Raw genomic sequence first — 26280 nt, forward strand, 5'->3', positions numbered from 1 at the left:
CCTCAATTCCTGTTTGTTTGTTTTTAATTTGAGTCCAAATTGAGATCCGGAATTTAATTTCTGGATCTCTTCTTGTCTTTCAGCAAATAATGATACTGAAGTTATGCTGGGAAACAAGTTGCAGTTTTATCAAAGGAATTTTGTCTGCTTCTAAACACATGTTAACTAGAGCTTCAAAAAATATTTCTGGCAGGTCATTTACCTTTAGTCTGTCAGAATTTTCTTCAAAAAATAGGTTGTACTTTTGCCTGTTTGTTAACCAAAAGTGTTTAACTCCTTTTTTTTTTTCAAATCCACGACAAATCAAGGGTCACTTGACAGTTGCTTGTTCCAGTGGCATCCTTGATTGCCTTTTGTGATGTGTATTAAGCAGCCCAGGTCAGTATTACCTTATTTTTGCTCACTTAGTGGACTATTACAACTCTTATGGAAAAGTGGAAGAAAATGAGATTTCAAAGGAACAAAATGAATCCTGATTTCAGTACATGTTCCTAAAATACCTCTGATATTTTTTCACAACTTGCTGGTAATAAACACTACTGGTACAATCCTGGAAGCTGAAAGATAGAAAAAGCAAATCCAAAGTTTTCATGCTCATACAAATGTAAATTCAGTCCTAACCAATGTCAGTTATTGTGTGATTAATCCTTGTCCAAACTGATAAAACCAGTGGGCCTTCAAGTCTTTTGATTTTATTGTTATACTGTATTTAAGCCCTATTTCGTTCCCTTTAATCAGCTAAAAGTATAATGAAGAATATGTTACAGCAAGGTATCGTTTCCTCTTAGTACGCACTGAAAAAAAAAAATAATTAAAGGAGTATGAAGCCGGGCAAGTGTATTTATTCTGAAAATCAGGCTTCTGACATGGCCAATACAGATTGGGAAGGATGAACTTTTAGATACACAACACTGAGACAGTAGTTCTTTTTCAGATAGTACAACACCCAGTGATGACAGTGGAAGTCTTTGCACCGATTTCAATATTCAGTGAGTTGAATCGCCCGGACAGCACTTTTTAAACTCAAAAGTGTCCTCCTGACATGTCTTTCCTGTACAGATTTCCTGCTGTCTTTAAAGCGTGTTGTAGCTATACAAACTTGGGATGGTATTTGAAATCCTGTTGATGTTTTCGGGGGGTTTTGCACTTTTGGGTTTGTTTGTTTTAATCTTGTTACGCTTCTGTGTGTTGTTTTAGTCCTCACTGATAAACTAATTTATTTTAAAAAATTAAAACTTTGTTTTGAGACTCTAGCTTTTAGGTTGTTGTTATATGCATAAAGACAACGGTTGATCTGAATCACTGAATTTATATTGAGAAAGGATTTAAAGGCAGTAAGGTCAGCGAGGCCATAAATAATTACATCTTGAGTTTACTGGAAAGGGACACGTTTTGTGTAATCACGGATAGAGGGGATGGTTTGGTCACATTCACTCTTCTGTTAGCAAGTTCTCTATGAATAGAGATGAAAATTGACATCGATAGGAAAAAACGTTTTTCTAGAAAGCTCTTTCTGATGTTCAAGTGCAGTGTCAAATGGTGATTGACATTACATACTTGGTAAAAAATACGTATTGCCATCTGACAAAACCACCTCTTTAAACCAGCCATTTTTTGCTACCAGGATAACGTCTTTTAAGCACCTTGTTAGAAATTTTAGGATGTTGTTTAATGAGCTTTAAAGGAGCAAGCCTGCATGACCCTCCACAACTCCAGTTGACACCCTGTGCTTGCTCCCCCAGTGCATCAAAAATGACCCATGGATCCATCAGTTTGGTGTTTCTGTAGTATCAGAGCAAAACCTATGAGAAGTGGGTTTAGATCTGTCTCTGTTTTAACTTTTTCTGCCATAATTTAGTCAAATATCCTGGCTATTTATGGGTAAAGATACTCAGCTTTTAACTTTGTGAGAAAAGAAGTCAGGCTTTGGCCATTTTTTTGGTGGTCCAACTTTCTCTGCAAAACCCAAGCAGGGACAGGAACGAGCCGTGTGGGAGATCTTGCACCTACAGCACCACCTGTTCATGCTGAATTGGATCGGGATGAGAAAAGTTCTTGCTCCTCTTTGGAAGAAAAGGCTGAAGGCCAGCCTATTTCTTTCCTTCACATGCTCGTGGTAGTATCACTGATGCTTGCGGTCCCTCTCTGTACTTCCTCGACTTTCAGCACTGTGTATTTGTGGCCCGTTCTGTGACACGGTGGAGGGCTTCTCCTAAAAAGAGAATGGGTGTCACTTAAAAGGCACTTTTAGAGAATTAAGCAGCATATCAAAAACCACGTAGCTCTTGGCTTAAATTGTTCAGCACGGTCTTATATTCCTCCGAGCAGTTCAGAAGGGAGCCATTTCCTCCTTGTTTTCTAAGTCTGAGCCCCTAAAGATCGGGTAACGGATGAGAATAAAAACATTTTGATGACAAGAGGTTTACAATGGGATCATTGTCTGACTGGCACCTCCAGGGCTCTACTGGGGGCCATTGTCATGCCCGTTGCCTTTCTGCTAATGAGTGGATCCTGGCTCTCACTGAGGTATAGTGAGAGATCACTGTTGCTACCCAAGAGCTAGCAGTGGCTCATCTTTCTTGTCAGCCTCCCTGTACTCACTGTGACAAAGTGAAAGGCTTTGGAAAAACCAGACTCATTCAGTGTAATTGAACTAAATGGATAATAGGACACTTATTAGAGCATTAAACAGAAGAATACTCTTTGCCGGCTTTTGCAAAGACTACAGCTCTTTGTCATTTTATAATAGACATTCACTTAGGAGTCTATTCTTTTTTGTCTGCATTGGGATTTTTAAGATATCTAACTCCCATCAATATTAATGGGAGTTGTGCAAGTAAACCCTGGGAATTCAGAAAAATAAAAAAAGATGAGACCTTTGTGTTTCTAGGAAAAATGCAGCCAAAAGCCTAGAATAACTCAGAGTCTATAATTGTTTCTATTATGGGACTATCTTGGAGGTGAAAAAGAGCTCAAATTATAAATAAAAGCCAACCACGTAAGGACAAATTCTACAGTCCCAACTTAGCCTAGATAGTAATTTGCCCTTCAAACAACCTAAGTCTGTCCAGTTATCTCCGCTTTGTGTGGAGTAAAAAGGAACTCGGAATAAAGCAGTACGATCCTCCTGCTTCCCAGTCTGAAATCCTCATACAGGGTTATCCTCGTGCCCTGCTGGCCCCTGTCGGAAAGATGCTTTTCACCATGAGGAACCGTGTGTGTGTGTGTGTGTGTGTGTGGTGTTTTAATTCAGTGTTTTGATTTGAAAGTGCTGGTTGTGATGGTGTGCCCCCCCCCAGCCTGACCTTTGTTTCCCATATCCCTGTTGAGGTGACGAAGTGAATTGGGAGTGAATTGGGAGTAAGGGCGCTGAAACCTCGAAATCTTGGTGAAGTGATATAGAGGATTGATTACACGTATCTAATCCTTTAGACATAAACCACTGACCGAGTCTGGGACTAGCTCTGGATCCAGCTGCACCTCCCCTCTGAGAAGGAGTTTAGAACACAGCGGCGGGCTGTTCTAAACCTTTCTGAACCCCGTGGCTCAACGGGAGGGTCTCCCTGACAGTTTTGCCTGACCCTGTCCTCTATGCAGTAAATAATCAAGGGCACCTGCCATCGAATCTTATCAAACCACTGTCACATTTACTATCAAACTTTGTTAAAATGCTGTTTTATATCAAACATATCGCTGCTTCTCTCTTAGGAGTGAGGTGCATCACTCCATCCGCCACACTGGTCAGACTGGTGGTTTCACCTTTCCGGTTCAGCTCTGCATAGATCTAGCAATACTCAGTTTACAGCTTATCGGTGTCTTTTATCCTCGAAATGTTTTGCAAATTTTAAACCGGATTATCTTGTCATTTAATCAGTGCTTTGGCATAAGACACAGCTAAGCGTGAAATCATTAGAGTTCACAGCGCTTGTAAATTAGATAAAAGCAGGAAGAGGTGATTATGTGTTAGCATGTATCTCATGGAGAAGTATTTCAGCTGGACATGGCTGTTCGTACCAAAGCTTACATGATGAGACCAACCTTGCAGCAAAAGAATCCCAAATTCGTGGGTTTTCACCCTGCCATTTCCCTTGTTTTACAGGTGGAGAAACCGAGGGAGGAACGTGGCTGAAAATTGCTCTAGTCTAGAGAGCGAGCGGAAGGCAGGAGCAGAATTAACATTCTGTCACCACTGCTGCCCTTCACTAAAGCATCTCTCGGTCTTGTTTCTTGCAAACCCAGCTGGCAATTAAAATGAAAGTATTGGAGTGAAGAAGGAACCGGGGAGAAAGGACAGGTAGGGCACTTCTGCTTTCTCTTTTTATTAATACATGGAAAACCAGAGATTTGCCCAGTACAGAGTGCAGCCTGACCCTGTTTTCTCTCTTCACTTAGTTGCTACAGTTAGCTGAAGAAATGTCCTATTTGTCCCTCATGGTTTCCTTATTAAGTTAGTATAGTGCTTTAGTGCTTTGTGCCTTGCTTATATGTACAAAGGAGCAGGAATTTCCCCACCCCAAGGTATTTTTCTGCAGGGAGCAATACACACCCCGTCCTCTGGGGTCACCTGTGGCTGTGCTAATGGTGACAACAGAACCAGGTTTCTTCAGGCAGTGCCTTAGTTTTTCTATTACTTGCTTACACCTGTCTCAAATAAGCAAGGCCTGGTTTTGAAAAAAATAGATTGCTTAGGGAAGCAGCTGAATATCCATGTAACAAGGCCCAATTCCCATCTCATTTACCTTTACGTAATCAGAAACAAACTCTAATGCAGAGCAGAGCTCCATCAAAGTCGAACCAAGCTGATAGCAGAAATCAACCTGTTACATTTGGGGATCCTCTATTATGTTTTCTTAAAGACAGGAGGTTGCTTAATAAACCTGCTGCTGCGTAACTGAAGCTGATGCTTCAGGAAGGCTTTCAGCAACGTGGCTGTCCCTTTCGATTTAACGGGTGTTCGTACCGAGGTCTTTTGAACGCCTGAAATAACCCCCTCTCTTCATTTTTTTTCTTAACTAGGAACATTTCGGTTGCTTTCCACTAGATGGCTACACGGAAAGCAGTTTTGCAGGGAGCAGAGGCATGCAGCCTTTAACGTCTGGGGGAAACTTATTTGGTATTCTTTTCTTTTCCTTTCTTTTCTTCTTCAGTCTTGACTACGTGATTCAGCTGAGCTTCCTAAGCCAAAAACCCCGTTCAGTGTGGGTTGGAGAAAGTCACTGCCTTGGAGGAGCCTGCAGCAAATCAAACCAGATGTTCCCTTTGATCCTGGTTTCACTCAGCACCGCTTTGCATGCCAAGGCCATGCTCAAACTGTAAGTCCCCACCAGTAGATTGGAGGAATATCCTGAGTGTTGCAGTGTAAACCCAGGGTAGCCTTGCACAGGTGATGTCCTGCCGGGTGTTTGGCCATCCGGCCAGAGCAATTAATACCAGATCTGGGCCTGGCTTGATCACCTGCAGCATCACTGTGATCCACAGCAGCTGTGGGCATGTGAGTTTCTTTTCCCCAGATTAGCCGGAGCTCCTTATTCCAGCTTTACACCAGCTGGAGGAGGACAGAGAGTACCTGCTCCAGTACAAAAGCTTCCTAGGACCCCCCCCTCTCATCAATATTTTCTGAACATATATAAACTGGGAGAGTGAATTTATACCAGCTCAGCGTTTTGAGTTACATGGCAGTGGTAGTTTTAGTCTTGGGGTAGAAGCCCTAAGCTACTGCCTTGCTGTAATTTCTCTTTTTCTGCAACCAGCTTAACTCTAAGGGTGTGGGTATGAGATAGGCTTAACTGGGACCAGTGACATGTGGCAGGTAAGACTTCTGTTGGTTTTTTTAGCCAACAGCTGTGCATGGAAAATTTCTCCTCATTATAACAACTTGTTAGGGGTTTATTGCTGTGGTTTTCCTTACTAGACTGCAGCACGTGAAGGAAGTCTCATTATTTTCATTTTATAAATTGGGAAAGGGAAGCATTTCTCAGTGAGGTGACTTCCTCAAAGCTTTTCAGCCTGTTTCTGGCAGATCTGGGATGAGTAGAGGTAAAAGTCCCACAAATTCTCAAAGAGTTTTGGAAGTGAGAAGAACAACTTGCAGTGTCCTGGGGGGTTTGGTGTGGGGATTTGCCTGGACAGAGTGTTGTAGCTAAAGTTAGTGGGAAAAATTCCTACTGACTTTTTTACTTTGTGCAGCTCAGGACTCAAATATGCAGACACCCTAGAGAAGGCTTTTTTTTTTTTTTTTTTTTTTTTTTTTTTTTTCATCATGTTGAATCTGGGATTTACTCTTGAAAAAGCTAAGGATCCAAATAGTAACCCCAAAATAACTTCATCTAGAGCAATGGATGTTGTATTGTAAACAAAAAAAATATTGTGAAAGAATGGAAAAATCCTGCTTCATCTTTATGACTCACTCTTTCTACATTTCATGTGATGGCTTAAATCAAAACAATCCGATATAAGTCCATGTATGAAAGTTATAATTGCTTATCAGTCTTAATTGTGCTTTATGTTCACTGAGGTTTGGCCTTATCACGGGGCATGACTCTCCTTTGTCTGTTGCCTTTTCTAGGTGCAACTGAAACTCTCCTCACAACCCCAGTTTTTAGGAGGTTTTGTGAATTTATTCCTCCTCCCCCAATATATCTTTCTACTCTGCACTTTCTGCATCTCTGCATATTACTATTTCTATTGTGTTTTAAGGTATGAGTCTCAGTCAGGATATAATCCTCTGTGTTCTTTTGCTGTAAATTAGTACAGTATTTTGTGTGGGAACATATGTAGGTGTAGAGATAGAAATAGTCATCTTTAAAGTTCACAAAATGAGTGTAAGTCAGTCAGACTTTTCTACAGTTTAATTTTAAAATATTTATGAAGGACAACCTGCTGTTTTTCTTGCAGCCTCAATTATGCTGTGTGGGAATACAGTTCTACTGTGCCAGTGGTTTCTGATATATCCATTGCTTTAATGAAACTCTGTTCTGCGGCTCACATACAGCTGGGGAATAAGGGTGAGAACAGAGAAGTGCCTGCTGCATCGCCCAATTCTGTGTGCTGGACCAAATTCTGTACATTGGAAACTTGTGCTCGCGGTTAAGGTAGTTCTCACACAAATTCTAATTTGCGCTCACGTTCTATCAGGGGCCGTGATTTAGCCCAGCCGGTGCGTGCCTCGGGGTGGAGAATGGTGAGGCTGTGGTAGGAGGGGGCCAAACCTGGACTGGTGCGCGCACAAGTGACAGGGAGCACCCACACTTCAACACCTGTATTTCTCCCCCAGTTTACCAGCGTGTCTGAGACTTGCTGCTGCTCTTGCTGTCGCTTCACCAAACACACTCTTCCAGCCCACCAGCACAACGTCAGGATCTCCACTGCCTACGTTTACCCTAGTTTATCTTTTTGGACTTGTCAACAACCAAGGACTCTGCATGGTCAACCCCTGCATTACTTTGTACAGCCTGCCATTTAAAAACATCTTTTATGTAACTCCTAAGGCAGACCTACTGCAAGGATACTTTTTCTTAGAATATGAATTGATATCTCTCTTTTGGAACCAAATGTGGAAAACATTACCCAGTTTTATTTCATCTGTAAGTCAAAGTCGATATTTCAAGGATTAATGGTGTTTGTGGATGGGATCCTCATTTTCCACTCAGTAACATTTTGGAGATTCAGGTAGTAGAATCAGCGTATTAATTGTGGCATCTTTAGCATTTGTGTTAATCCTAGGGCCCTCAGTCATAGTTGCAAGGCACCACATAAATACGTAGGATTAACTGAGTCCCTCTCAAGCCCTTGCCCATGTCATGAAGTTCATCTCTCCAATGACTGTGGGTTCTCCAGTGCTTTCACTTAGAAGAGAGTTTCAGGGGGTTTGAGTGAACTGTTTCTGTGTATGTTGACACTGGATAAGACAGTAAACAGGAGGTGAAGGGGCCATAAAGCGAGGGGGTGTTACTGGAGGACAGAGGGTTATAGCTCTGGAACTTTGGAAGTCACTGCACCTCGCTTTGCCTCAGCTGCTCCATCCATGTGCACCCATCTCTTAAGCCACTTCAAAATTGGGTAATGATAGTATAAGCATGAGTTGTTAATGCTGAACACAGTGATGCTACTAAACTCTAAACGTTTTGTTCACCTTACCAGTTCCTCTCAGAATTACTGGCATGGTAAATCTATTTATCCCATGACTAACTTGCAATAGCTGGAACTGAAGCGTGTATAAATTGTTACTTTTTCATCTCTAGCTCCCAAAGATGCTAAATGCATAATAACTATACCTACATTTCAGATCAATATTGATCAGCAAGGACAAGGCTAGGAGCTGAACTGCTCTTGTCCGTTACACAGAGACAGTAACTAGAATGAAAACACAGCTTTAAATAAACCAACACCCAGACAAAATCTTGCTTTCTGGGTGTAAGTCTTAATTGTGTTGAGTAGAGGAGCTGAGCAGCCCTGTGCATCCCTGCCAGAGGAGTCTTCCCAGGCTGGCGTGGAGGGCGAGGAGCCCCGAGCTGCACTCCTGACTCCCATGGATGGGAGCCAAGAGAAGCACCTGCACTAATTCTTGCTAATTGCCTCCTAGCAGGCACCCGCTCTGCATGGGCTGCTCAGGAAGAACCGGCTTCAAAAGTCAGCTCCACTCGAGAGGAAAAAAAAAAAAAAAAAGATTTAAAAATCAGCAGCAATTAGGAGATGGTCACCCAGACATGAAATTTGTATTCACTCCTGAACAGTAGTCACAGTCAGATTCCCCACAGCCTCTCTTCACTTCACATACATTCACAGGCAATAGAGAGGCTAATCAAAGCTTGTTGCTCTGACAGTGATTTTTCTACTGCCTGTGTGTTTTCTTCATTGCACACAGGAGGCTGCTGTGGGAGAAACATGAATGCAATCAGTAGCTGCACAAAGTATAGCGGGGAATACTGCCAGGGCAGCCAGTTTTCTCTTCACGTGTTGCAGCTCTGTGAGCAGAATCGTAATCTGCATGTACGCACGGGGAAAAAAAAAAAAAAACAAACCCAACAACAAAACCTACGGTGATAAAATAATGGAGCTCGCAAAAGCCAGAAAATTCAGAGCTCGCCCTGACAATCCTGCGCTCCCTGTGCAGTGCAGAGAGCCAAACTAGCTCAGCTAATGTAAAGGGATTTCAGCGACGCGACGAAGTTCAAATGCTCTTTCAACAGATACTTGCTGTTTGGAGAACCTCCACCCAAATGCTTGCTTGCTGATTAGTTAAATTTGACAAGCAGCTTTCATTCCTGTTTCTGTATTGCTTTTCATCAGCTTAGAGTATATCCCTCGTGTTACTTTACTGTTGTGTTTTGATAACTTCATTTCTTTTAGCCTGCCTAGTCTCCTTGTTCTGCTTCCAAGTGCTCAGTTTCCCAAATTCCTTTTCAACCCATCTTGCAGCATTAGTGAAATGCTTTCGTTTCCATAGGACTCTGCTGCTCTGTGTTCACTGTTGTACGCAGGAGCCTCTGAACAGATTCTCTGTTGTATCAGTTGCTGAAGCCTGGGATGCTTATTCTGTACCCAAGAGAGGGGAAAACAGAAACGGGTGGAATTCTTCAAGTCTTCTGAAAAAGTTTGGTTTGAATATCACTCTTAGGCGATTTTGTCCTAATTTATCTGAGACTGTAAGTTCCACTTTTGCTTATTTCTGATGTTACTAATTCTCAGCGTGGGCAGCAGTAAGGCTGATAGTGTGCATTCTGACTAGAAACCAGAACTCCGCAATAAAATCTGCAGCTTATCGTGTTCAGAGATATGGTAAGATAAGGTAAATTGTAAAGTTTAAAGACTTGATTCCTCTTTAAGTCTGTTTGAATTGGAACCTCTCTGCTGTTGTGTGCAGGCAGCTGGATGAGCACTGCCTGTCCACATTTAGACATCTGCATTTTCTACGGACTAGATGTATGGTTGGGATCCCCCATCCAGGCAACAGCAAGAAAGCAGCATTACTAAAGCACACTGACTCATGGAACATAGACGTCTCAACCAAATTTTGCACTGTGAGGGTCTGTTTTCTCTCCACCGCCCTGAAGGGATCCATTGGATCAGGCAAAGACAGTCAATATTAAACCTCTACAGCCTGGGCAGAAGAGTTCTGCCTTTTGGTGCCCCCCAAAGCACGAGCGGCACCATTTTTCAGCGTGAGTCCCTTACTGTGCATTTCCTTGACAGATGGGGTTTGTGTGTGTGTGTGTGTGTGTGTGTGTGTGTGTGCCTCTTGCAACCCGTTGGGCACCACTGGAGGAACTGTCTTTTTCATTAGGAAGTGTAAGATGTGAGATTTATTTACCTTTTTCCTAAATTCATAGTGAAATAAAGCTATGGTGGAAGACCATAAAACAAATAAAGAGAATTCTGTATTTAATATCTTTCATCCTACTGGATGAAAGTTATTCACAAGGTTTAGAGGCAAGAATATAATTATTCCAGTTGCCACGTACCCAGCAGCGTGTGTTTCTGTGATTTGATCCAAGATCAAATTCCAAGAATAGATGAACATTTGTGGATTAACATGCAGACATGTAGACACACGCGCGCTACAAAGGCTAGAGCTCTGCAAATAACTTGTTTCCTTCTCAAAGTGCCAGAAAACTATGAAAAATAATAGTTTGGAGTCAAAGAAATCAAAACAACGCTAATGCCAAGATGTTGCTAATTGTCTTCCAAGTTAAGAGGAGATATTTTAGTCAAAGCCATATAAAACGTTTGCAAGTGACTTCACATTTTCATGATTAAATTTACTTCCAACAAAACAGTAAAACAAGTCTGAATTGATTAAAAGAAATTCTGTGAGGAATTTGTGTTGACTAAAACAACTTAGTTGTAATCAGCACTTCAGTCAACGCGAACTTTTGTTTCTTAAAGAATTAGTAAAAATACTCTGCTCTGTTCAGGTTGTAATCGAATTGCAAAGCACAGCTCAGCTCTAAACACAGAAAAGGAAACGCAAATAGCAGCTAGAGGTAAAGGAGGGCAAGGAAAACAGAGTTTGGATTTTATACCCGGGGAAGGATTACAAAAACTTGCAGTAACCGTGCTTGTTTCTCTACTTTCACCTTGGCACATCTTACTATCGCCCTCCAATTACCACAGCACGTGAACAAGCGCTGGGTGTGTGAGGTAGGGATTGAGCTGTGGTTCCCCCAGGCAGTAGCCTGGGATATTAATTAGTCTGAAGATCCCCAAGCATCAGCTGAGGAGCTTACAGGCCTCCTTCATGGGAGCAAAACGCTTGCTGAGGGAGGTGACATCCCCTGGCCCGTTTCCCACGGCGGGCCAGAGAGCTCTCCTGAAAGCCCTCACGTGTTTCGTCTCTCCCCAGCGAGGCAAGGGTTGTGGAAACTGGGCAAAGCCATGGCTGGCAGCTGGAGAAGGGTTTGTCCCGTGAGGCTGCTCACAGGGGGTGAGGGGGCCATCGTGAGGTGTGTCCCCAAATCCCAGCCCTCACCCCTCTGCTTGGCTTTAGTTGTGGGTGCGGGTTCATCTGCTCAGGGTTGATGAGGCACTTATTCCTAACAAAGAGACAGTTCAGGGAATGCACTTTCCACCGGTCTGTGTGCTAGATAAATTAATTAATGCCTTTCACACCCCTCGTCTCTTTCTGGGGGGAGGAGGAAGAAAAATGAGGAGCGAGATGCTGTAAGAAAGTTCTGAAGTTACTTTGTCCTGATTATTATTGGAAGCAGTTAGGCCTTTGAAAGGGAAGAGCTGCTACGTGATCAAATAAAAATAATATAATAGGCAGCAATGTAAGTGCACGTATCGTTACTCTAAATTGATTTAAGCTGACAGAAGGAAGTAACAAATGCTTGGTTCCCTGGAAAAATAGGTTCTCTGTATTTTCTTCACGAGAAGAAAAGGATATCTTTTGAATTTTAAAGTTGTTTCATTTTGCGGAGTTCGAAATGTGTCCTCATATTTGGGGGATGGAGAAATAGGTTTCTTTTCACATCTGTCTGAAAATAGCCGCTGAATAACAATCAGAAGAGTAAAACGTAGAGTCTTGGGGAAATGAAAGTACTGATAATCACCGCAAAATTGTAAATAACTTCTTTGCAAGAAGATATCAGTTAAGCACAGATTATTGACCTAATCACAAAATAGTTGTTAGTGTACAGGCATTTTGGGGAGGAAAAAAAGCAAATACTTTTAGGTAAAAAGTTTTCAGAGGAAAATTCAAATTTTCCTTTTATGATAAGCTTGTCATTTCAGGGCAGAGGGGTTCCAGTCCACAAAGAAAATCTTACTTGGAAACAAATTTCTTCTTGAAAACTTGCTTCAATTATTTTTTTTCTTACTTCTTGTTGAAAACTTGCTTCAATTATTTTTTTCTTACTTCTTGTCGAAAACTTGCTTCAATTATTTTTTCTTACTTCTTGTTGAAGACTTGCTTCAATTATTTTTTTCTTAGTAGTTCCTAGCTGTTTTGGTAGAAATAGCTGTATTCAAAATATGTGAGACATTATAAAAATGAAAAATTTGACAACGTGCAAAGCAGTGAAAGATGTTGATTTACAGAAAACTGTATAAAATCCTCTTCCTTTGAAAAATTATGACCAGCTGTATTTAGTACCCTTTAATTATGTATTTGATCCAGAATGTCATTTATTCATCCTGCTTTCCCCAGCTGATTTCTGACTGAGCAGCTCTGAAGCACACAGTGGTAACTGGGTCAGCTATATTTTTGGTGTGACTTGAAAGAGAGAATAAGTTTTCCTCCCTAAGGAAAATTTGGAATGTATTTGGTTTTGTCCGTGAGAAGAAGTCGTCCTAAGTGAAGGAATCAAGCATGAAAACATCTAAGATTTATATTTTGTGGAAGAGTTTATATAGGACAAGATAAAATGATGTTGGCATCACCGCAGTTACTCTGAGCGTTGACGCTCTTTGCTTTGGGTGAGGAAACATCCTACTGTTGGCAAGTTTTGGGAACCTATTCCAATACGTAGGTGGCATTCAGAGAAAATTTAACCCCAAGAAAATGGATGTGACAAACTACTATTTACTACCTTGAGAAATTCCCCCTCCCCTGCCCAAGATTTGTGAACTTCCACACCAGAGCTTTGTCTCCGTCACTGATGAGGGAGATCCTTCTTTGGAACACCGTTATTTCTTCTCGCAAGCGGCAAGAGGATAAAAAGACAAAATGATGGAGCTGACTAGGGCTCCAGCAGGCCAAACAGAAAAGCGAAAGTCGAGGAGGTGTCATCACACTTATTCATGATGGAGAGTTGATCTGCTTTTCTGTTTTAAACCGTGCACCTTGCCTGTTTGGGAATCAAGTAAATTTAAAATAAGGGGATTGATACCTTAAAAAAATCACGTTGTGAAAAGATTTCCTTTTTCCTCTTCCCTTACATCCACAAATTGCTTTCACTGGCGTGTGCACCTGAGGACTGCCAAGCGGTGGGGCCCCAGGCATTATTCTGGGGAATATTTTTGTCAGAAGCATGAAGTTTTATAACCTGAACCGTGAACTTGAGTAAACTTGTTCTTATTGGGGTGGGCTGTGAGCTGGTTGAGTACAACTTGTTTTAAGGCACGTCTGAGGAGCTTGTAACTCTCCAGAGCTTCAAGACTCGCCTCCAGCCCACGGGGATGCTTCGAGGAGAGGCTTCCCTGCTGCTGCCTTTGGCTGGGTGCTGGTGCTGCGGTGATCCCGCCCGGGCTCCTCTCACCACGGGAGCAGAGCCTTACTCTTTTGTGATTATCTTCACCGGATCAGGCTTATTAAGTCTATTCCAGCTTGTGAGTGTTCATTACGCCTTAGCTGGCTGCTTTGAGAGGTAAAAATGTTTTCTTTCTCACACGGAAAAGGCCACTTAATTGTGAGGAGGAGCTATCTGCTCCTACTGGTCCCTCGGTATTTCACAGATGGTCACTTTGGCCCTTTCAAAACAGAGACTTGGGCATCACACTGTAAAATTGTTCACACCTCTTCTTGCAGTTCAGCTGAATTAAAGCACAAAATGTAACAAAACCCATCTCAACCTCGAAGGAAGGGGGAAATGTCCAAGCGATGTTGGCCCAAAAGCGCCTTTGTTTGGAAATTTCTCGTGCTGACGTTTCTGCCCACTTACATAAGCTAGATGACACTGCTGCAGAACAGATGAAGCATCTGTCTTGGATATTTATAAAAATTCCACTTTTGGAAAAGTGTGATTAGTTGTTTATTTAATTTTTTTTTTTTTAAATAAGTAGAAAAGGCTGGATGTGAATCACTGGCTGGGCTGTCCCAAGCCTGCAGGTGTTCTGGAATGGACACAGGATGTTTTTGGTCTCCGCTGCTGAGCGTGGTGTTGTTGAGGGATGACTTTGCTGAAGGAGGCTCTGAAAAAATCCTTCCTCCTGGGACGGCTTGGCTCTGGAGCCCTGCCTCAGACATCAGGACGATGTTTGTCCTTGTGCCTGTCACGGCAGCACGAGCGTGACACCAGTTGGGCAGTGAAAAGCATCTCCGTTAAGTTCAACTTTTCCCTTTTACATCCGTAGCGGGGTGGCCAGCTCCTTGTCCAACGTCCCTGCTTGTCTCTCGCATGCATCCTTGGCACCACTGTGGAGCTGCCTGCTATTGGTGCAACCCTGGAGTAAATGGTTCTGCTGGTGGCCTGGATTTTGACGGCAGAAACTGCCACCATTAGTTTTGCAACTAGATAACGATGCTTTTACCACACCGTGTTGCTACCCTGGTGCCTTCTGAAAAGCTGCCCAGGGAGGGGGGAGTCCCCATCCCTGGGGGGGTTTCAGGGCCGTTGGGATGAGCTGTGGGGGGATGTGGGGTAGGGGAGAACTTTGTAGAGTCGGGCTGAGGGTTGGACTCAATGATCCCGAGGGGCTTTTCCAACCTGAAGGATTCTGTGTGAAAGGGTTTAGTTAGCAACTTGGGTTTCTTCTGCAGCCCTGGGGTGATGCACCTGCCTTTGCAAAGAGCGTGCTGGTACTGCTGGGGCCAGAAAATTGTACTTGTTGAACCCAGGTTTCCTAAGGGGTCAAATTGCCCTTGTGGCTGCCATTAAAAAGGTCCAGAAAGCAAGGTAGCCACAGCTGCTATCACTAAAGAGGAAGCAACACCAACACAGTAGGATGCTTTAAGACACCAGGAAAAATAGGCCTTTATTTTCTGTCCCAACGCAGACTCCAGAAGCGGCTCGTTTGACTTTTATCTCTCCTGACAGATATTTTGCTTACAGTGAGTGCCTCGCTGTCTACTTCCACACTACTTTTGTAGGTTTTGTTTTGCTGTAGAAGCTGAGCTACTGCTTGATAAGTCTAAATCGACGCATTTTCAACGTGTGGGTTTTTTTGGTTTTTTTTTTTTTTTTTTCCAGTTGCAGTCCCCTACGTATTCTCCAGTGGCGGTGCAGCCTATTATCTAGCGGATTGAAGCGTATTGACAACAGGCTTGCTTCACTGCATGACCTGTTACCAACCCCTCAGGAGCTGTTCTTCCTCTGTGGGGATATTTCCACCGCAGGTTGAAAATTGCAGGTCTGGATCATTAATATGCTCCGAGGTAAATCGGTAGCGCGTTCCGCGGCAGCGTACGCGGGCTAGATGGCAGCACAGCCCGCCGATGTGGTGGTACCTTGCTGCTGTGGGGCAGCTCCCCTCGCTGCTGCGCGCAGAGGATAAAGGCATCCTCCGGGCATCCTTTTCCTACAGATTTGGCAGCTGCTGTGCTGGGATGAGGTGTGTATCTCGCTGCTTCCACAGAATCCAACTGGAGGATGCCTTGTCTGGTATCCGCGGAGCGCAGGGCCGGTCTTCCACCAGAATTCATCTGGTGGTGGTGGATTTAGGACAGGAGCCTGTGAAATCCAGGGGTGCCAAGTAAGCTTCAGGGCCCCCGAGTGCCCTGGTGGGGAAGAGACTGGACATGGGGAACTCGGGAGGTAACCCCACGGCGGCCACTGCCGAAGGCACAGGTCAGGGCCGAGCGGGCAACGGTAGGGCAATGCTCGTGGCACCTCACCCTCGGCATTTTGGGGCTACCTTGCCTTTTCTACAACACCCTTTGTTTTTCATCTCGCACAACAGGGCATTTTCTGGGTGAGGGTGACAGCAGTGCTTTGATTGCTGCTCTTTCTCCAAGGGTATCTAAAAGATTCTGTAGCTTACAGATTTTTATCAAGGTAAGGAAGCGAGTAACACCTGTTCTCCCAAACACTGTGCCATATGTATTGTATACCCTACTTCTAGAAACTGGGCTTACATCCCATCGACTTCAGTATGACAGATACACATATTTCAGCTAAACTCATGTTTACGTGACCCCTAAAAGGCAACTTTCCAAAACTAGTAACAACAACGTGCGCCTACAGCTGTGCACGGCCTTCAACTGGGAGCTATTTATTAGCTCCCCTGAAAATAAAACCTGTCAAGACTGCACCGGTAAACTTATTCCTGACTTTCAAGAGAAAAATGGGGAGCACTGCACTCTTAGTGATGAGATGAAAGCTTCAGCAGGAACGTGAAAGATCCAAGGAAAAACAGTCTCTGAGTAAGTTTTGATTTACAGCATGGTCCCTTTTCCCCATACAGCCTGCTCAATGGCTGCTTTCTGATATTCTCTATGTGAAATCTGCATTGGTGAAAAAAATACCACCCGGCTGGGTAAAAAAATTACCAGTGACCTGATCCAAAGCTAATTGAAATGAATCTTAGTGAAAGGGCTACAGAACGATGCTTTTTCAAAGACTTAATTGGATTTTGGATGGAGCTCTAAAGGGGCCAGTTTTGTGGGAGATCTTTTACCTGCTGTGCTTTTTCTTCTTTTTTTTTTTTTTTTTTTTTTTTTTTTTTTTTTCTCTGGCCTGCTGATGCCCAGTGGTGGAATTTTGGGCACAGCCCGGTTGCCATCTCCGCTGGCAGGCGGAGGATATTTCTGAGTCCGCCCACCTAAAATCTGCGCTGGCGAATATCTCTGGATGTTTGCATCCACACATGCAAACAAACACATGGGCTGCATTAAAAAGCATTGCTGGGGTTATAAAGTCAAATAAAGACATAATAAAAGGCAAAACGGAGGCGGTGTAATTCTGTGTCGCTGTTGTATACTCAAGGGCATTTTCTGTCTTCTTTATGGTAGATTTTTCAGCCTTAATAATGTCCTTTTAATGCGTTTATGAAATTGCCTGAGGTTTTTTTAGTAGCAAATTAAAACTAAACAAAAATCCCATTGCTCAGTGTGGTGCTGATGCCGAGTTTGATCATAAAGAGGGATGAAACTTCTCAATCCACTTTTCCTGGCTGGTTGTCATGGGACACGAGCTCTCTTAAGTCCCATCCCAGTCCAGAAGACACAGTTTTAACCTTCTTGCTCCCAGCTCTGGATCACCAGTCTTTGTCTCTTAGCCATCTCTGCCTAATTTTTCCCAGACTGTATTAGTTTTATATAGCCTCAGACCAGTCACAGGCTGTTTCTGAGCCCCAGCTCCCATCTCCTGGCTCCTCAGCCAGTGTCCTCTCCCACCTGGGTTTCCAGTCTGCTGTTTCCAAACACCTTCCCTGTGATCTTTACTTAAACTTACCATTTCAGGCAACGTCCTGCTCAACCTCTCCTGCATCAAGCTCAGTGGGGAGAAAATAGTTGAAGAAATATAAGCTGTGAAGCCTAAAAAGAGTCTCGTGTGCGTCTACAAACTCATTGTTTAATGATCTCACAACTTGGCCAGATTTTGACACAACATCATCTTCCCCACAAAAGGTTTTTCTTTCATCGAGCAAGCCTTCTCCTGTGGGTTTCAGGATACAAATCATGAGGAAGGATGCGTGGTGCAAGAAACAGAGAACTAAGTTTGTGTGTTTACTTTCACCAGGGTAGAGCCACATCTTTTCCCATCGTTTTGTTGACAGGAAGAGCGGATTCACTTGGTCTGAAATGAAATTAAACAAATGCAAACACCCTGCAGCCTGTCTGAACCTGATAACCGGAATGGTAAAACTCACCCGAAACGCTTCAAGTTTGGCAAAGTTATAAGCAGAGCAAACAGGCCTCACGAATATCAAATATCGACCGACATGAAAACTAGGCAGCACTATCAGCTCCGCCTATAAAGTTACCGTATCGCGGAGGCAGCGGAGGGTGAAAGGAGAAATTAAAAACAAAACCCACTACGAAGGGAAGAAGCTTTAATGGCTTAGAAAAATAACAACAAGGTCCCTACTTGGGCAGTTTGGGAGTCTGAGGAGATAATATGCTGGATTCTTTCTTTTGCTGGCTGTATAACGGAGCTGAGAGAGAAAATTGATTTTTCATGCAAAATATTGAGCTGCTGTTCACTTGTAATTTAATTTATTATTTTTATACTCTGCACATAATTTGTTAGGGCTCTCTCCTATCTCTATAACATTGTGGGGAAAGGTAATATTGAACCGTTCGCTGGCAATATTAATTTGCTATATTATAGGCATTTTTCTTATCATCATTACTATTGTTTCCAGGCCATAAAATGTAACTGGTGTGTGAGCATGCAAGTATTTGCAGGCTGGGGAAGCGCTGTGCACTGCTAGGACACATCGGTCACGCACGTAGGTGGTATACCCACAACATCTCCAGGCTAAGGATTGTGTCACAGCTTGTGTGGAAAGATGGGTTTGGGGCTGGTTTGGGTTTTTTTCAGTTGCTAGTATGTTTCTGTTTCCCTTTTTCTCCAGTTTTTAACGCTTCACTCCACTCCTGCCTCCCTCATGCTTTTTTTTTTTTTTTCCCCTTTATTTATTCTCGAAACTCAGGGATGCAGGGTTGCAAGAAAACAAATTTTTCAGGGTTTGTGTCTGTTTGATACAGGCTTTAAGAGGAGCTACATTATTAAGCAAAAACAGATAACCCCCCCCAAACTCTGAAGCTGAGGACGCCCCCTTCTTGAATTTGCCATGTGGTTTGCAATGTGTGAATGATAAAAATGGTGACACCGAGCAGCTTTCAGCCACCTTTACTCCAGGAGAAATTTCCAGCTGGTGGTGGAGGCCCTGAGGCGAGGTTGTGTCTCTTGGTGGCTACAAGCCAGAGGAGCCACGGAGGGTTTGTGTCCCGAGGAGGTGACTGAGCTCTGGTGTTGACTGCCCACTCTCAAGTGGACGGGGGGTCCCACGCACCCACCTGCTGTGGCTGGTGTTTCCCGTGGGCCCAGCTTGGTTGCCTGATGTGGACGGGAGCACTGAAGTGAAAGGATTGTTACTGATTCGTTATTAATTTGAATTGATGGGTTTTGGCGGTTTTGATAAGGAATGATTAGGACTATCAGTTAAATGAGATTTCACAGGAATATCGATTTTTATAAGAGATAGTGGTGTAATTTAATGTAGTCACAGAGATATTGTATTTAGTTTAAAGTCACCATATAACCAGTTCTGCTGCCAGACGAGGTGCCATCGTTGGACTGCGCGCTCAGGACGATTTATTGCCCTGCAGACCAGGTCTTCTAAAAGTTGCGTTGTGAAAGGGCCTCGAAGCACGTTAAAATCACAACGTGAGCCAAAGTCCTTGAGTCAAGGGCACTGGAGGGTCTTTCTTTTAGGTCAGTAGTCCATGGTGGTCACAGGGGCAGCCCCCGACTCATTTCAGGACTCCAGTGTGTATGACAGGAAAGAGGTGGGAATAAGAAAATGAGCGATGGGAGTTATCATGCTTATGTATGAGAACTTGATTGATATGTATGACTGTATCCTCTGTAATCAGCATGCTCCACGGGTTGGGGGTGTGTGGGTGGTGAGACGACTCCCCTGCACACCCGGCCGTTCACAAAGGAGTGTCTGTTATCCACACCCCATCAGTGTCCAGAAGTTCTTTGATCCCGTTTTGGTGACAGGATGTCCCAGGGAAACCCTAGGGTTTCTGGCTTGTTTTTTTTGGTTTTTTTTTTTTTTATAGATGTTGTGAGGCTTAAGCTCTATCTCTGTTCAGGGAGGGCCTGCTGCTCACCCAGCTCCCGTCGGGCTCCCTGAGCAGGTAGGGTCTGTGCTGCCTGGGGCAGGTGCCCTGAGCACCAGGAGAAGGCTCTTTGGGCACTGTAAGACCATGGTGCCCTGGTGGTGGTTGCAGTTTCCTTTTCAGCTGAGTTCAACCGCTCCATCTTTCAAACCCAGTTGTGTCTTTGCATCCTCCAGGTCTTGGGGCACAGAGCGCTGCGTGGTTGTCATCTGATGTAGAAACTAAGATTAAGTTTCACTGGAAAAAGAAAAAAAAATATTCCAACCACAACTTTATCTTGTAGGATAATGCAATCTCTTCCCCTCCCAATCTAATATATCGTTATTTTCCATTTATATTTTTTCTAAAAATACCAACCCAGATTGAACGTAGCTGTGACCTGAGTTATGCCAAGTTTAAATTTGCTGTAATTACTTTTTTCTCAATTTGTACCTCCTTAGTTTAATTATTAAGTGATTCCAAGACACCACCTCACCCCAAATATTTTTCCAGCTTATGAGTAAAGCTAAGTAGCCTGCCAAGTGGAAATTATTGTTGAGTGCCTGTAGGTAGAAATGGGTAGCACTTATTTCAGTAGCCAGGCATCTCTAATCAACAGTTTTATTCTCAGTCACCACGTATGTCCAAACACCCCTTTGCCAGTGAACCTCTGCTACCTGGAAGACCTTGGGCAGGAAGGAACAACATGTCTCTTTCTTTCATAAAGGCTTTTTTTCTCCAGCCTGGAAATGCTGGAGAGCAGCCAGTTGTGTTGGAGTCACTCTATTAACTGCTAAGGTTACACTCTGGGAAGAGCTGCGTGCGCATAGAGAAAAACACAACCAGCAATTCAGTGCAAAATGCCATTCCTTAGTCAAACAGAACAAAACCGGGATTGCACGGAGAGGGCTTTTTCTTTTATTTGTCAAAAACGAATTTATGTGCATCTATTCAGAAGGTGTAATTCCTGTAATAAATGCAGAGGAATATCTGCAACTTACAGCGTGGGGTTGGACCCGAGAAGGTGACTCAGTACTCGGGGTGGGGGGGCAGAGAACACCATTTCCTTTCTTCAAAGGAATGATTGAATTCAGTATGATTAAGACAGAAGGGGGCAAAAGTTCTCCTGGTACACGTCTCTTATTTGAATCAGCATCCGTGGCTTCGCTCTTCGCTAGGGAGTGACTGCAGAGCTGCTGGCAGCGAGGGCCCTCGGGTCTCATCAAGCTCATCAGTGAAACCTCTCTCTCACGCAGCCCCTGTTCCACCCCTCTGCACCGGGGTACAACCCAGCTCCAGAGCTCAGCAGCAGCATTTGTGCCATTGTGTGGCTCCAGGCGGGCACCGTCGCTCTGCCAGAGGCTGCAGAGAGTTCCTCTGCCTATCTGCTCTTACTCTGCTGGGGGTAACGGCACCTCAACCTCTCCGGGAACTACCCTGGGGCAAGAGTGGGTGCCAGGGGGAGATTATCACGGGCATCTCCTTCCCCGTGGCACCTGGCTGGTGTCCTCAGCTTGCCCCAGGCCCTCCACGCGTCCCTTGGACGTGCCACCCAGACAGGTTCACACCCTGGGGAAGAAGCAAGACACCAGGGTTCACTGGTTTGGCACTAGTCACAGGAGTCCTTGAAAAGCTCTGTTTACCGCTCGTCTCTCATTGTCAGTTCCTAGAAATATAATTCCAGGAAAGAAGATGGGTGTTTCAAAGCTAAGGAGGTACTTCTCATGTCAAGTAAGATATTTTCCATTTTTTGTGACATTACAAACAACTGTATTTAAAAGCGTGACATGAAGATTACAAAGTAAAGCATAAGAAGTTTGTGAAATGTCAGTATTAAGGTTGCCCTTCTGGTATTTACAGTATGACATAAAGTTTAATTCTAAGTTCAGGTATTTTATTTTACCATGGGGCCCTTCCAGCAGTGGATGTTAGTGGTATACTCAGGGTTTTGTAACGCAGAAAGCGCTTTTTTTTCATAGGACCACCATATCGTTTCCTATTGAAATAGCAAATTTGTTGTTCTTTGGGTGGGAGATTTCAGAAGGGAAATGAAGTTCTTATGGATTGGAGGAACTGACTGCTGCTGTGAGGAACTAGGTTCCCGCTCTGTTCTTTAGGAATAATTTAAAGCATGTCTTTGCAAAGCAGAGTGCCAGACTGCACACACCCAAGTGAGATCTAAATGAGCTGGGGCGGGTGCCAGAGGTAACACAGCAGTGCTAGTGTAGTCTTAACCAAGTCCTTCTAACTAGCCAGCAGGTTTTTCCAAAGCGGCCCCAGGTGTCTTCCTAGCCCTGAATTGTGCTGCATAGACACGTCACAGGTACGTGGACATCTGTGGGTGATGTTAGAGTGTGTCTACGTGGCTTTTGCAGGCAGATGCTAAGGAGGTTTGCCTGTACCGAGGCGGGCTGAGCGCATCTGGCCCAGTGTCACGCCGCCAAGCAGGTTCACCCTGAGCCCAGCGGTGTCGGCAGCATCCTGCTGGTATCCACCTGCAGCATGTCCCGTTCTCCTCTCCATCCCATCTAGCTCCAGTTAACATCGCGCCCTCCTTCGCCCCACGGCTAGGACCCTGCGGGACAGCCCCCGAGCTGCAGAGGATTGGAGGATTTTCGCAGGGCTTCACTTCTTCCTACCTCAGGTGGTATTTGCAAGCAGCCTGTTAACATCTGCAGTAGCTCTGGGTTTCTCCAGGTCAGTTTTTGGGGCCCGGGAGCAGGGAAGCCTGTAGAAGTGGGGTTCCCTGCTGATAGGGCTGATTTTTTTCCAGACAAGCGTCTCCAGCTAGGGCTGCCCTTCACCTGCAGAAAATCTCCACCGTGTGTTTTCAACAGGGAAGCCCTTGTGCGCTACTTCACTCCTTTCTTTGGAAGTCGGCGTTTTGGCGTGTCATAACTTGGTCTCCATCGTGGGGAAGGTGATCATAATTAGCATACCCAAATTTTTCTGGAGACTAAAATGGAGATCTCTTGACTAAGACAAAGAGGAGGTCAATGCGTTTGATACCAGGTGGAAAAAAAATCCAGTATATGGATGACTATTATGAAGCACTTTTAGGTGTTGTACCTTCTCTGAGATTCAACTTATGGAGAAGGGGGAGAAAAAATGCTGAATAATTGCACTGGGCCAACAAGGCTGGCAGCCTGCTCAACCAAAACTGCACATCCAATCGACTGGAGGAGGAGGGGGCAAAGTGATTTGTCAGTGTATATATCAAAGGGGAATCCCAGTAATGACTCCCTAATGAAATACCTACCTATGATCTACTGGAGTAGACTCTGACTGAGGTGAAATAACTTCACGTGGCAGGGGTAGAAACTGGAAGCTCAGTTCTTGAAGCTCAGACCAACGTACATGAGGACGGAGTCTGCCTGGTTGGACCTTCACACCACTTCAGGTTGACTATGGCCAGGGAGCGAAAGGAAGCCAGAAGGGTTAAAAATTTATTTTGAGACGTTCATTATTGTAGCCTGAAAAATACCGAGGCCCTCGCTTCTGAAGGCACACAGGAATTGAAGCATTTAAACGTGGTCTTTGCTGCTTGGGAGGTCCTGCTGGAGCCTCAGGTTCTGTGTGCACACACCGAGCCTTCTGCTGGTGTTGTTCAAACCTCCAGCATCTTTCCCTGGGTTTTCAAACGCTCGCTAGTGCTCAGCAGTCAGAAGGAACACGGACTCTCTGCCACCTCTTTTCCCTATTTGTGCTCAGGATACTGGTGGGTGCGACATTCACCAGCCAGATTCACAATTTGCCCCAAGATCTGTCAGGGAAATAATTTTTCGTGGTTTTTGCATCCCCTTTTTTTGTTGTGGGTAAAGCCTACAAGCTGTAGGGTAAACGGAGCACTGCCAGGAGCTGAAAGGAGCCTGCTTTCAAACTCAGAGAGCCATCACTGCCAGCGGTGTGAAATCCCTTTCCTCCTTAAATAAGAGCATTGTCTTTTAAAACCTGTAGCTATCAATCTGGAGGGATAAGTGAGCATGGTGAAGTGGGAATGCAGTTCACAACACCTCCATGAGGTAAGGAAGTATCATTTCTGTTTTACAAATGGGAAAGCAAAGCACTGAAATAACTGGCTGAAGGCTAGAAAGGAATTTGATGTTAGTGTTTTGCTGAGGAAATCAGCGTCCCCAGTCTAGTGTTCGTGCTATTAGATCACATCTTTCCCTCTTTTAGACAAACAACTGATTTAAACAGTTTCTTATATAATAGCTGCCACCCAGCCTGTGGCTGCCAGAGCATCCTCGAGTGGATGCTGAAGGGTGAACGATGCCAGCCACAGACCCACAGCAGCGTGAGCCTCATAGGAGAGGCAGGTGGGGAATGTCCCGACAAAACACTCAACAAATACCTTTCTGGGCTTTTATGACAGAAAGCTAATTAAACAGAAAGCATAAAATCAGACAGGACAAGACATCATTGTGGAACAAAGGACCAGACAGATAGCATTTGACAAATATGATGTTGAGTGAATGTTACAGTGCTGAGCCTTCTCTGTCTTTCGGGGAAAATATATTCAGAGAAAAACAATTTCATGTGTTTCATGGAATTTTGTATGCTTTGAAAACTTCTTTGCGCTGTTACTTGACCAGCCCTAATGCAAACCTTCAGTTTATTTTGTACATAGCCTCTTCTGGGCAGATTGTTTCAGACCTCAGCTATTCTGAAAGCATTTAGCTGGAATTTTGTCCACAAGACATTATTATGGTTATTACTTTTTTTTTTTTAATGTTCAAGAGAAAATGAATGGAACCTTCATCACCCTCCATATACTCTGTCTCGCTCAAGATAGATTATCTCTGTTTTGGGGTATTATCCTTCTCTTTCTGCAGTTCAACATAAGGGAGTGCTTCTGTACAAAGTATGGCGGTCCTTAGGTGGAACCTGTGCTTTCTCCCCCCCACTTTTATTGTCTGATTATGTTGGCTTAAAACTCCTCTCCTGTGCAAGCTCATCCTCGGGACTATGGAAATGAAAGATAGCATGCAGCAGTTCACACGCTGATTAGTCACGGTCAGAGGGAATTTAATTTTTGCCTGTTCAGAGAAAAAAGATGTCATTAGATGTTGAAGAATCTACTACTGAAATATCTGAATAATGAGTCCAGAATTAAGTTTGAAGGAAATCTTAGTCGTTACGGACAATCCCTTGCTGGTGTGGCTGACGGGTGTAGGGGCTGTTCATACATCCTGCACGTGCGGGTGATGGCACGGGCCTAAGATGGACAAGTGTAACTGTGTGGGATTTAGCAGGAGCAGATGGTGGATCCTGCACCTGGCACAGCCTGATCCTGGATGTCTGTACAGACTAGGGGACAGGAGGCTGGCGTGGAGCCCTGCAGAAGGGGATCTGGGAGTTTTGGTTGATGGTAAGCTCCATATGAATCCTCAGTGTGCCCTGGCAGCCAAGAGGGCCAAGCGTATTCTGGGGTAAATTAAGAACAGTATAGCTAACTGTAAAAAGAAGTGATTGTCCCAGCATTGATGCAGCCTCAGCTTGAGTACTGTGTGCCGTTTGGGGCTCCACAATATAAAAAGAATGTAAAAATATTAGAATGTGTTCAAAGGATGGCAATAAAGATGGTGAAAGGGCTAGAGGGATGACTTAAGAGGAGCAGATGAGGATATGAGGTTTGTTCAACTCAGAGGAGATTGAGAGGTGACCCCGCTGCTGTCTGGAACCTCCTGATGAGGGCAAGAGGAGAGGGAGGTGCTGATCTCTTCCCTCTGGCGTTCCGTGTAAGGGACTGGCTCAGAGAAAGTTCAGATTGAATATTAGGGAAAAGTTCTTCACTGAGAGGGTGGTGAAGCACTGGAACAAGCTTCTGGGGAAGCAGTCATGAGCCCAAGCCTATTGGTGTTCAGGAAGGGTTTGGATAACACTTAGATATATGATTTAACTTTTAGGTCGCCCTGTTTGGAATCAAGAGTTGGACTTGATGATCCTCATGGGACCCTTCCAACTCAGGATGTTCTGATGCTATGAAATGTCTACTGCGTGCATAATTTGCAGTACAGCTCCTCTGTACTGCCCTCACCCCAAAAAGGCCATTGAATGGCTCGAGTGTGGCCAGAGAAGGGCAACGGAGCTGGGGCAGGGTCTGGAGCACAGGTCTGCTGGGGAGCGGCTGGGGGAACTGGGGGGGTTCAGTCTGGAGAAGAGGAGGCTGAGGGGAGACCTCCTGGCCCTCGGCAACTCCCTGCCAGGAGGGGGCAGAGAGGGGGGATGAGTCTCTGGAGCCAAGGCCCCAGCGCCAGGCCCCGAGGGAATGGCCTCAAGCTGCCCAGGGCAGGGTCAGGCTGGCTCTGAGGAAGGATTTCTGTGCAGAAGGGGCTGTTGGGCGTTGG

The 26280-nt window shown here is 44.4% G+C and overlaps 1 long non-coding RNA gene across 1 annotated transcript in view; it reads left to right on the forward strand.

Moving 5' to 3' along the window:
- Window positions 1–26280, forward strand: part of LOC113491178 — a 59572-nt gene that overhangs the window by 23797 nt on the left and 9495 nt on the right. The window contains exons 3-4 of the long non-coding RNA XR_003400363.1: window positions 4100–4294; window positions 5148–5312. This is a non-coding gene — a long non-coding RNA (uncharacterized LOC113491178). The remainder of the gene's footprint in view (window positions 1–4099; window positions 4295–5147; window positions 5313–26280) is intronic.

Source organism: Athene cunicularia (genome assembly GCF_003259725.1).
Source record: "Athene cunicularia isolate RWA chromosome 1 unlocalized genomic scaffold, athCun1 chr1_part2, whole genome shotgun sequence".
Classification (NCBI taxonomy): domain Eukaryota; kingdom Metazoa; phylum Chordata; class Aves; order Strigiformes; family Strigidae; genus Athene; species Athene cunicularia.